We start from the raw sequence: 13082 nt of genomic DNA on the forward strand, positions 1-13082 counted from the left end.
GAAGGAGAGGCTGCAGGAAGGAAAGAGCGAGCAATGAGAAGGACGGGAAAGAGAAAAGAGGAAGAGCGGCAGAAAGGGAAAGAAAAACATATAAGAGGGAGAGTAAGAGGTCATGAAGTGGTTATGAAACCAACTCTGACCTAATCTGGCGTGTTTATGACTCGATGTTTTCCTTTTTTCCGCGCTCTGAGACGCAAGCTGGAATTAGACTGGGCGGTGGCTTAGGATGAGCTCAAAGAAAGGCGAGAGACAGAAAGATGGGAGCCTTTTGTACTGTGGTTTTTACTCTGTTATTGCGAGTGTGGCACTGGGTGCAAGTGTGAAGGTCGGGGTGAATCACAAACACTTTCATTCAGATGCACACAGCAGCACCTGAGGCTGACTCACCTGAACACCTGAGCATCTAGCAATCATTAACCAGTAAAGTCAGTACAAACAATATAAAGATGTGAAGGGCACGCGCTGTCGATGTTCAGCCATAGTTAGTCACTCTCTGACTTTATTACAGAGTAACTTGTCACATGTAATAAAACTAAAAATAGGATCACAACTTCTAAAACTATTAATAAAATGTCTGTGATAACTTAATTTCTTTGAATTTTAACTTCAATGTGTTAACTTAACCCTGCTGCCAACACTCAGCTGTCTTAATAAAAATTGTAAATATAATACTATAGACTCCACGCGTCAAACAAGGTACAAACTGGTGAGATGTTTCCACACTTTTGAGCAGTTTTAGTTAAAGACCCCCTCTTCTCACTATCAGGGGTCAGTAGTGTGCAATACAAATGATCCGTCAGCTTTTACAGAGTTAAAAAGGAAGAGAATCTGTTTGTTTGAGCACTTACACCCAAATTTGCTGATCTCACCACAGTTCATCAGTCTTGGAGGACAGAAAGCCATTACATCTCTGGAAAATCACCCTGGCTTCCAGTCACAGTTGGCCAAGAAGCAGGTGATGGACCAGCTTCAAAAAGTGTTTCTAGATAACATCACAGACTACAGGCCACGCAGCCTCTCCTGTTAGTAATTAGGTAGTAGAACAAGACTGGAGTAAACTGGAAAGCATGCTACTGAAACTCTGTAAATATGATAATGCCATGATTGCAAAGTCATCATAGCGGCATGTTATGTGGGTTATTATAATAGTGTCATATTTTGGAGAGGCACCAAATGTTCTCTGTTCATGTGTCATCACAACCCCTCATCACGTTGTGATTATATCAGCTGAGGGATCATGCCAAGCCGGTGTAATATAAACCCTGCGTTGTGCCTCATTTGAGAGCGGCAGTTCATTACTGAACTTGATAGTAGGCGTGTGTGCACGTGCGCGCGTGTTTGTGTGTCCGTGTAACAAAAACAGAGAGACGGTTTTGTCTGCATGTCCATCACGCGTGCGGCATGACAGACTCCGACACAAATTCACGTGTGCATCGGCATGGATGCGTGTTACTGCAAGCGCGCGAAGCAGTTTCTGGGAAATAGTTGAGAGGCTCACCGAGTCCGCTTACTGTCTGAGAAAAGGCATAAACAATGGTGTTTTAATGCCTTCCTCCAGCCTCCTCTGGCTGCATGTGACTGTGAAACACCAGTACTCACAGGCTTGCGTGTCTTTTTTGCTTCCCGTTTAACAAAAATACAACAGACAGCATTTCATCTGAGACAGCAGATTGCCCATGAAGCCTGCACCCTGATGGAAAATTCAGATTTGCATTAAATTTGTCACCGTTTTTTGAGATTGAATATTATCCTTCGCACAATTAAAGTCTGGCCAAGCTATCGTCAGCACAGTTTAAAAATTAAAATGTTTATCATGCTTATATGATGAAAAAGCACTTTAAAAAGCCTGGTTTACATCTATGTATATCCTGCTGTTTACTGCAGGGAAAAGGCCATCTAACTACCATCAGGTTTTCTGTCTTCTCCCTTACAGGGCCTCTTCAACCCCCACCCCTTGTTCTTACACACAAACACCAAATCTCTCCCTCCCTGCACACACACACACACACACACACACACACACACACACACACACACAAACACACAGATGTGAGCACAAAGAGCGAGATGCACACAGTCTGGAAGTTTAGGTGCACACACACTCACACAACTACACACAGGAACACACAGAAATGCTTACTCTTACACCCCCTCACACACACACACACACACACACACACGCACACACATTCCTACCCGCTCTGCTGAGACGGTATGTGAACAAACCACAGGCAGGGAGAGGTAGAGAAGGCCAGGGCTCCACTTTTACTGATTACTGCAGGAGAGAAGAGGAGCGAGGAGGCTTCTGCCAGTTCTTCGCACAACGACCTGCGCGCGCACGTGCACGTCCACGAGAACTACACGAGGAATAATAAATCTCTCTGTGGCCGGATACACTGCTTCATGTACAAATGCACACAATAAAAAAATGTATGCCAGTAAGATGTTTGCTCAAAATGATAAAATCAGCAGGACTACCCATACATCCTGCAGAGACAACATGCACACACACAGACACACACACACCTGTGCCCTGTGTGACATGTATATTAATCCTTTTACAGCTCCAGACATTTAAACGGGCTCCTCTTTCTCTGCTCTCTAAAACTCCTGTGTGTTTATGAAGCTCACACACACTCCAGGTGTGATGCTAACAGCTTTCATACACTGTCACACATTGCACCTGTAAATGCAGGATGGCCCTTTTTCCATAATTCACATTTCTGTTTGTTAAAAGTGGCCCTTTTGTTTCATTGATCGCTGCCGTATGTTTAGCTTGCTAATTCCTTGAACACTTGTGAGGTGCGATCATCTCCATAAACATCCAGAGCCGTGTCTGACTTAAATATTCCCATCCTCACCTTCAAGGTCATCTTCACAGGCATCTCCGGGCAGCATCCCTATTTCAGAATCTCTACCTCAAATATAGTCTGATCACTCTAAGATTTTACCAGACTTTATGTTGAAGAGCAAATTTCAGCTTCTTTTCCAAACAGTTTTCATCAGTTTTCCAGCTTAGGAGTCCACAGTTTCCACCCCTGAATGCATAGGAGGGCGTAAATTCTTCCTTATGTCAACATTTGTGCTTTCGGAGGTGACTAAGGAAGAACTTAAAGGGGAGACGATCTGAATAGTTATGTGTGCTGCTATGCATCCTTATGACAACAATGAACACTCTTTGCTCACCACTTTGAACATTTGCCAGATTTGCCTCACTGCAAATTCGTCCACAGAGAAGCAAATCTCACTGGTACATATGTAATGTGACTGCTGTCCTGACACGGATTCCCAACGATAGCTGCCCCTGTAAAAATCACCTCGTTAAGTAATCTAAAATATGTGAGTGCGTCACTACCTCCCAGTTAAACCGCAAAATGTATGAAATCACGATAATGCTTCCTCAAAGCACGTCTGCGCATGAAAGAGAGATGTGTGATGTGTACTTATGCGTGGGTTGTCATGGGTCAGACATGGTCCTTTGGCTCCTCTTTGGATGCTTGTTTCATAAAATAAAATCACCATCCATGAGTCAAAATTTTGTAATTTTTTGCCAAATTTCAACTTAAAGTTTTTAACTTAATGAATACATTTGTTTGGTCAATTTCAAGTTATTTTTCCAGCATTTTGAGTCTCAGACAAACACTAACAGTTAGTCCTAACTAGGGGTGGGTTTTGATTATCGATTTTCCGATTAAAATCTATTCTAGCTTGAATATAATAACATTGATTCATTAAAATCCTGAATCGATTTTCAAAAATACATTTATTTTGCTCGAAAGGCCAGAATCTCAGGTTAAACCTCACAAAATTTCGACAAACTCCAAACAGCTAAAACAGTAAGCAGGTACACGGATTCTGCACAAAGACCTGAACACAAAGCGCGGACCCCCCAACACACCAGAATCAGTGAGATGTCGGCTTTCTCACCCGACAGCACGTACACGGACACGCTGTCTGGGCTGAAAGCCGACAGCTCACAGATTCTGATGCGTGGGGGGTCCGCGCTTTGTGTTTATGTCTTTTCTTGCGCTAGATTCTGAAGCTGCAGATTTTGTCTCTCTCCAGCCAAAATTGATTGAAACAGCAGCAAAAGAAGATGCAAACGATGCTTCACATTTTGCTTCACATAAACATCGTAATGAATTCCCTCTTACTTTTGCTGTTTTGCTTCCACCACGATAAAATCACACTTCATGCACAGCTCTCTCTCTCTCTCTCTCCGTGTACTTCAAGAGCAGTTTCCCGTCTAAAAATCTCTGTTTTCTGCATTATTCGCTTGCCTATTACCCACCAGTTGTTTGGTGCTGTTGGCCGCTGTCTTTTTTTAAATTTAACTGACTTCCGACAAGAAAGCCTAATTTCTGCTGTTCAATACTGAAGAAATTTAAACTTTATAAAATTATGCGAAATTGCAACATGCTTAGCTGTGTCTCTAATAAAACCTCTGTAGCTTTGCTCTGCTTCACTTCAGCAGCATCAGGTAATGTTTATATGTCGATTCATGGTTTTCTTCAGTTTTTGTTCTACTGCAGTATATTTTTAAGGCGGTTATCTGCTATAAAAAGCCAGGCCAGGAAAATCTCCTTTGTGTTTTTCTGGCTTTTATGCTCAGTTACTTTGACACAAAGGCACCTGCTGGGATGCTTACACCTTTGATAAAGTCTCACAAGTGTCAGCTTTCTTTTTAAAGCTATAAAAATATGGACATGTACTGATAAATGATCAGAATTATAATATTTCTGACTGTCTGAGGCAACATTTCCCCGATTCAAATTGAATGTAATCGTGGATCGAATCGAATCGGGACCTTGTGAATTGGAATAGAATCGATTCTAGAAACCAGCCCTAGTCCTAACCCTAAGCCTACTTCCAGGTCAGTACATCAGAATTTTTGAGATAGTAAGCTGACTTACAGACAGGAACAAAAACATTTAGTGACAGAAACAAACATGCTGTGCAAACTGTAGATCGTGTGGCTGTTTATTGTCACTAGGGGGCAGCCTATGGGCTACTCTTGCTTGTGCTGTCGGTGGTTGTTGGTTCTTCGGGGAGCCGCAGAAAAGACTGAATAAGCATGCATGCATGCATAGGTAAACCTTCACCCTGCAAATACCAACTCGATCATACAGAAACGCTTTACCATGACTCCTGCATTGAGACTAAGGATGAGATGATACTCGCTTGTGGATGTAAACATCATTAGTCAATGCCTTTGTAGTTTAGTGCCTGGGAAAATTCATTCAAGTGTAGCAAAGACAAAATTTAGAAAGCCAAGCAGACCTTTGCATCGCTCTCTTGCGGCTGTGGAATACGTGTACTGATATAAAAGCAGACCTGCGAGGCGGTCTGTTGAGCTAAATACTGAACACTGCATCAGTTTAAACGTGTTGCTAAATAATTATCACTGTGAACAAAGTACAGCAGAGGTTTATAAGCTTTGCAGACATTAAATGATTAACCAAGGTTAAATTGAAAAATCGAAAATTTGACCTAGCAGTTTCGTTAGATCAAAAGTCAGTATGCCCAATAATTATTTGGATTATAGGCATCATGTACATCTCTACTATAATTTAATGCAATGCTTTGGGAAACATCATATTGGCCTTATGATAGCAGAAGGATTTCTCTCCTGAAGGACCAAAAATGTCTCTAAATTGACCAATTTCCATTAAACATTTGTAGAGATATTAGTTTTGACCAAAGTGATGCACTGGACTGTCTACATTACAAACCCTACACTGGGCATTTACCCTCCATTATTGGGGATAACCCTAACCCAGCAGTATGTGTTTTTGTCCCCTCATTGACGGGACTTTGGCAAACAGTTGAGTAGAGTCGGACTCTTCACCAGTGATGATTTAAGTATAATTTAAGCCCGCAAATGTGTCTGCGTACACATTTGTGTTCAGACAATGAGCAAAGAGGGATTTTCACCCAATGCATCAAAATCCCAACTGCAACTGACATCTGCCCAGTGCTGATTGGTTGACAACTGGTCCAGAATAAGGTTGAGAGCGACGGTGGACAGACAGTGGATGCAGTGGACATTTCTCGTGGTTTTTAACCGTGAAGATTCACTTCAGATCTTTGTATGTTAGAGTTTTGCTCTTCTTCGCCGTTGCCTTATGGACCGCATCCTTTATACACTGCCTCCATCGACCCCAAACACTCTTGCAAGTAGACGGCAGATAGTAGACTCCGAACACACTACTTCTGCTTGACCATAAATTCTACTTCATATGGGACAGGGTGGATTTTATACTTGATGGATTATGTGTGAAGACTAGTGGTTTGCATATATGGGTCATGCCAAAACTTTGGATCGTTACATCTGCCAAAGTGTACATACATGCCTCTATTTGTGAGGACGTATATAAGAAAATGCATTATTCAGGCCTAAAACCAAGCCTCGACCCTCTAACACGTTCCAAAAAACATTCTGTCTCATATTAATGATATGAAATCTGGTCCTCTGACAGACTTGAGCACAAACCCACCCACATGTTGTATGCAGAACTGTTGCTGGCTATCGAGTTCTTTCATGTAAAATCGACAGTATGATATCCTCTCAAGAATCCACATGCACCAATAAATTCTGCTGCAGACAGGACTCCCTTCATCCGGCAGCCAAACACGGAGCTCCTTCCTCGGAGCTTTATGTCTTCCTGGCTTTTCTATGCTCGATTTCCTTTGTAACTGTATGTGCTGTGCATGTGCCAAAATCAAAGCCAGATTCTTCTTCCTACAGGGAGATGTCTGTCCTTCTGCTGTTCTATCTTTCTTCCGAAACTGTCATTTATAAAAAAAAAAAAAAAAAATCTAATTGAAAGTTAAAAACTCTTGAAACACAAGCTACGACTTCAGCTTTAGCAGTCATGAATACAAATTGGGGTTTGCAAAGATCGAAGATTGTTGGGGAGTTTCATTTTTGTGCCTCGGGAGAAGACCGATAGAGGAAAATTGCTAAATTAAAGACTTAAATGTCCAGCATCATCTGCAGCCCCGTGAGCTCTGTGTGTGAGGTAGGCAGGAGCCTGGCATCATTCAGGGTAATGCGGCTGAAAAACTAGCTATGCTCATTGCTTTCATATCACTCATGCATGCCACCATTTGCATGTATATTGCAGACACAGAAATGCATATGGCTGAGAGGTTTCTAAACTCCCAAACCCCTCTCTCGTTCATCTTTCTCTCTTTCGCTCAGCTCCACACCACCTCGCTCCAGCCATCTCAAAATCTTTGCAAAATCTCTGCATCGTCATTTCATCTGATATCTTTTTCCTTTTGTCTGAAATATATTAACATACTGGTCTCTCCTCCTCCTTTTTCCTTCTTGCTTGCTTAATTTCTCTTTCTTTTGCTCCTCTAATGCAGCTTTTATCGTGAGTCCTGTTCTTTTTTTATTAGCAGTCCAAGAAGCGTGACATTTACGTGAACTGCTCTTGGAGGTTCTTTTCCCCATTGTCTATCAGTGGAGCCGCAGAGTCCCGAGTACCGTGGCTCCACACAGAGTCAGCTCTTGCCCTCTGTCACCATTCATAATTCTCATATCAGCCAGCAATGAAACTTCATATCTTCATATCTTCAAATCAACGATCCCTGCCTTTTAATAATACGGGAAATTGCTGGTCTAGGTAGCTGCTTGCAATGAATATTCTGGATCTCCATCAGTCAGATTCATTAAATCAGAAGACATAAAGTCGGAAAATATCTTGTTAAATGTTGTTTTATGAAAATATTAAATTTGTCATTTACGAGTGACAGTGACGTTCATTTTTTTTGCCAGGTGTGCTTAGCCTGCAGCAAAAGCGCCGTCATATTGTCTCTAGATGTCTCGCTCGCTTTCGAACGTGTTCAACAAAGTGATGAAGAGCGCACTGGAGCCTCTAATGACCGCAGAACATTTTCCCTCCCACTGCTCAGTCCTCCCCTGAGAGCAACCTGGAAACTGAACCTGTATGTATGCACAGATCCAGCGTCTGACTGATCTGTTTAAAGACACACCAGCCACACTGATTACTGTCTCCATAGCCAGCCATAAATAATGAGATTTAGCTCAATTAGGATCCTCTTGAGGTGTAAAACAAGTGGAGAGGCTGCAGTTAGTCTCCAATAATCCACACAGCTCCTGCTCAGCCTTCTAGTGGATTACAACCCCAGGGTCACTGTTTATCCTTTACGTAAACTGGCTGCTGTGTGCAGCGCTCAGGCTGCAGAGCAGACACCTCCTGCCCCGATAGCATCTGATCTCTCAACTACTTGACGAACAACAGGACACCGGCAGCAGTACCATCATTGCCGATGCTCCATCCGTCTTCCAGCTCTTACTCTGGATCGCTATCTCCACTGCTCAGACACGGGGACTAGAAGGGCAATTCAATCTCCGTCGTATCTGCTGAGAAATGGAAATGCTGCTGCCCCTGCCTTATACAGTGGGTGGTAGGCCACAAACCGTGTGCATGCAACACCACAAGGAGAAGACCTTTAAAATCCTTGGTTACTGAGAATAAGTCCATCGCATACAATTATGTATGTCCAGTGAAGCAAATGTAGTCTCTCGGGAGCTATTGTCATCTGAAAGTGTGGATCAGGTATTCAGAATTGATGGAAGTGATACTGAACCCGATTTGCAGAGACGTAAACAAGTTCAACCTCAACTGGAATTCAGCTGAATGCCATCCCAAATATGGCGAGAAATGCCCCTGGCCTGCACTTGAGCTGCTGAGAGGTTTTAAATGTATATACTGTAATTGTGAACACTCACTTGGGAGAATAGATAGGTTACACTAAAAGTCTGCCCTGCCTTTTTTTTTTTAGAATCAGCGTCCATGAAGCTAAAAATCAATCGTCATGAACAAATCAAGGTGATATTAAAATACCTAAGTGGTCTGGCTATGCTCATGCTTTGGCACCAACTTGAAGAAAAGATGAGTAAATTTCAAAAGTCAGCTAAGTACACTTGGATAAGAAGCTCTTTGTGCAGGACGGTAATGCAATCAGATGACAAATGAGAATGCCAAAAGCATGACCAAACTGCAGAGACAGTAGCCGACACGCTTCTTGGCCCGCGGATCCAAATCGCATCCCATCCAGATCGGTGTGCGTCTCACTCTTTTGGCAATGATTGACAGTTACAAGCTTTTGCAGGTGAAAAGGCCTGCAAACCTCACTCTGACATTTGAGAACGCACCAACCAATATTACAGAAAGTGTAGTTTTGATGGAGGGAGAAAGGAATGTCTCCCAGGGAGGTGTGGTCCGTCTGTCTATATGTCTGTTGGTCTTCTGGGCTCCCATTTTACGGTGTGTTGGTGAGGCCGACACAGATACGGTTTCACCCCGCTTGGCAGAGCCAGGCCCTGCTGCTGACAGCAGGTTTTATTTGATGTGGACGTCCCGTGTTGGGTTTCAGCGCTGGCTTCAACATATGATCTCAATTATGACCAGAGGAGGAACGCATGCTGGTGGATGACTGGTGACTCTGGGCAGACAGGAGAAGGGAGGGGGTGGAAGAAGAGATGGAGGAAGGCCAACAGATGGAAAGTGTGTGGAGGGAGGGAGAAGTGTAGATAGAGAGACAAATGGATCAGGTGGATGAGGAGAGAAGATGAAATGGATCAGTTGATAAAAGAAATGGATTAAAAAAAGAGGATCTCATATAATATCTCTTTGAAAGCGTCCAGACTTGTTTATATTTATCTTTAGGCAATTAAACTCGGGTAACACTGTATGAAAGACTATTCTACAAGCCTTGGTCCGGATACACAAAGTGAGAACTTGTGTCCATGATTTTGGAGTTTTATATTTAACAGAAAGCAGAAGCCGACACAGTTTACATCTGGTCACATGGACATCACTTACGATCTGTTCATTTACTACATAAAGACCGTATAATTAGTGTCCTTGGTGTTATTGTTGTTTTGTATGAATATTGTGTAAAAGTGTTGAGTCATCCCTAATTTCTTTACATTTTGCTAGGAAAATGGAAAATAAGTGTAAAGATTTATGAATACGTGTGCAAACATATATGGGAAATAAGGTAAAAACAGAGTTTATACAATTCTAGCAAGTTTGAAAGTCGATGTTTCGTGTGTCCACCTTCATCCTTCCGTGTGAACTCTGAGCAGCTCTCTGTCATCTCTGTGAGGATATTCAGGAATAGCTCTCCAGGCTTCTTGAAGGACAGTGAAATCTTCATCTTTGGATGTTTCTGCCTTTTGTTTTGTTCTCTGTCAGGATGATCCCACACTGCTTCAGTAATGCTGAGGTCCGGGCTCTGGGGAGGCCCATCCACGACTGATGGTGTTCGATTGTGTTTTCCTATGCAGGTATAATTTTACTCCACTGGCAGTGTGTTTGGGATCATTGTCATACTGAAAAATGAAGCTGCTGCCAATCAGATGGTCTTCAGGTGGTACTCCATGGTGGATGAAATCTGATGGGGGATTTCTGTGTTCATAAATCCATTAGTTTTAATAAGATCTCCAACACCACTGACTGAAATGCAGTCCAAACCATGACAGCACCTCCACCGTGTCTCACAGATGACTCTAGACTCTCACTGTCGTAACTCTCTCATGACCTCGTACATACTGATGATGTTATGAACAAAACTTTCCATAAGCGTGGCTTCTTGACAGCCACCCCTCAACTAAAGTCATTTCTGATCAGGCTTCAGTGAACAGTAGATGGATCAGCTGGAAGTCCAGATCAGGTCCTCTTTCAGGTCTTTGCTGGATTTTTCCCGTTTCTTATGAATAGGATTTTCAGATTCTGCTGTAGATAGTTTTGTACGTCTTCTTCTGTCCTCATCTTGCCCAGTTTCATCCATGTTTTTAAGGACACACTGCACACCATCCTGAGATACGCAAAGTTTTCAGATGATAGCTCTTTGGGAATAACAGTTTTATGTCTGTCAAACTGTTATTGTTGGCAAGGCTGGGACTGAAAATGAGTGAAAGGCAGCCAGTATCCAAAGAAAGATTTTTAAAGAGTTTCAAAGAGCACTTCAAAAGTTCACAAGGAAGTCAGGCTCCTTTATATGCCACCCTACATATAAAGAAATGATGTACTGATGGACAGTGAAGGAAATGTAATCACAAATTTCAAAGTAATACACACCAGGAGGAGTTTATGCTGATGAAAATTTAGTTTTCTGTAAAATTAATCACATTTGGTGATATAACAGGGTTACAAATGATGATCAGCTGATACTTGATCTGATGCATGAAGCAGGAGCTTGGAGACTGGCGGCCTCTCTTTACAAACAAAATAGTTCCTAAATGACGTTTCAGCATGGCAGACTTGATGGCAGCATTAAGAATTAGCTCCTCTGTACTGATAACGAGCTACACGTAATATACTTCCTTCCATACCAAAATGACACGAATCTATGGGCTAATCTGATACAGCATGTGGTTCATGAAACTTAATTATGTTGGCACAATACTTGGGATGTTACTTAACCAAGTGCCTCTCAGCACAGCTCTTTAAAACCTGGAATATGTTCAACTAATAGAATCAAGGTGTTAGATGGCATTTGTTTTAAAGGGAGAAGAATTAATTACACAGTAAGTCTTACATCGTACCTGCTCTGAAAGGTCAAAACGATAAAGGTGTTTTAATGGTGCGTAAAGATATATATATAAAAAGGCAGAGTGGAGCAAAAACAACTTCACGAGTCTATATTCAGGTAAACTACAAAGACCATAATTATTATAATGCATCTCTCCCATACATTACATTATTGTCAAACTCTAAGTGGAGTGATAATTGACGCAAATGGAGCTCGTTAAGACGGTATTATCATCAGTGACACTGGCAATCAGTTTTGACAATTAGGAATCAAAACTAATCAGGATTGCATTCAACATGATCTAATTTGACCTTCGGGAGCCTAAAATTTCATTCAAACGCCAAACATTAATTTCATGTCATTATTTACATCACATCATTCCCTCTACCTCAAACCAGCAGTTATTATAAAGCCGAGCACCACAGAACTGCCCAGCAAATGTAATTCTTCAGTAAGTTGCTTATGATACGGGCCCCCATCCATCCCCTGTGTTGATAATAAGTTGGTGTAACTCTAGCACCAATGTGTTAAATAATTTCATGGAGGAGGGGAGGGGTCGTATTTATTGGATTCAACTGTTTTGGGGTGGGGGCTCTCTCTCTACATTAAATTGAGCCTGCACACCATTCTATAATTCCTCCTTATCGGCCAGAGGCGTTAGTTATTTACTTTAAAATGATCTAATTTCTTATTCCAGCGGAGGGGGGACAGGCCGCTGACTTGAACAGCTGCTTCATGACCCAAAAAACTGTCAGTCTTTCCCTGGAATAAATTGTGGACGATTCCATCTGGCAGCGCGGGGGTGGCGCGCGCGTAGAGACTCGTCCAGCTCACTCTTTAAAAAGCTGTTTTTGTGCTTTTTGCGAAAAAACAAATGTCACGGACACGTGTCAAAATACGTGTTGTGATATTTTAAGGATCACGCAAGGTTTTAACCCGGCCAGGGGCTAACGTTCTTCGCGGCTTCCCCCCCTCCCCTGCCGCTGAGAGCAGAGTGCGGGCAGGCTCATAGTAGAATCAATTCACAGAGAGGGCAGCTTGAAACCGCCTCTCGTGCCTGCGCGCTTAGTTTGGAGAGAGTGGCGTGTCGGGCAGCTTGGAGTTTAATAGTCCGGGTAGCATCCGTGCTGTATGTACATGTCTGTCTCCCCATGTGTACGTGCACGGCTGCTTCGGCTGTGAAAGACCGGGGGGTGGGGGGTGCTCGGAATTCAGATCTGACGCGCTGTTAAAGCTCTGATTGAATCTTTGTTTTAGGCGCAGGCGAGCTTTGTGACAGATGTGGTGAAATAAAGTTAGTCCGCGTGGATGTGTGTGTGTATGTATGTATGTATGCGTGTGGGGGGAATTTTTCACCCCCTCCACAAAAACACAAAAGTTTCCAGCATGTCGGAGCTTATCTGACACACAATCACATCCATCCTGACACTTGTCACACACAGTTGGTGTGACTCAGACGGCTGCAGAGCTGACAGGTTTCATCACACACACACACACACACACACACA

This window comes from Perissodus microlepis, chromosome 23 (genome assembly GCF_051167445.1).
Source record: "Perissodus microlepis isolate ML-2025 ecotype Zambia chromosome 23, ASM5116744v1, whole genome shotgun sequence".
Lineage (NCBI taxonomy): Eukaryota > Metazoa > Chordata > Actinopteri > Cichliformes > Cichlidae > Perissodus > Perissodus microlepis.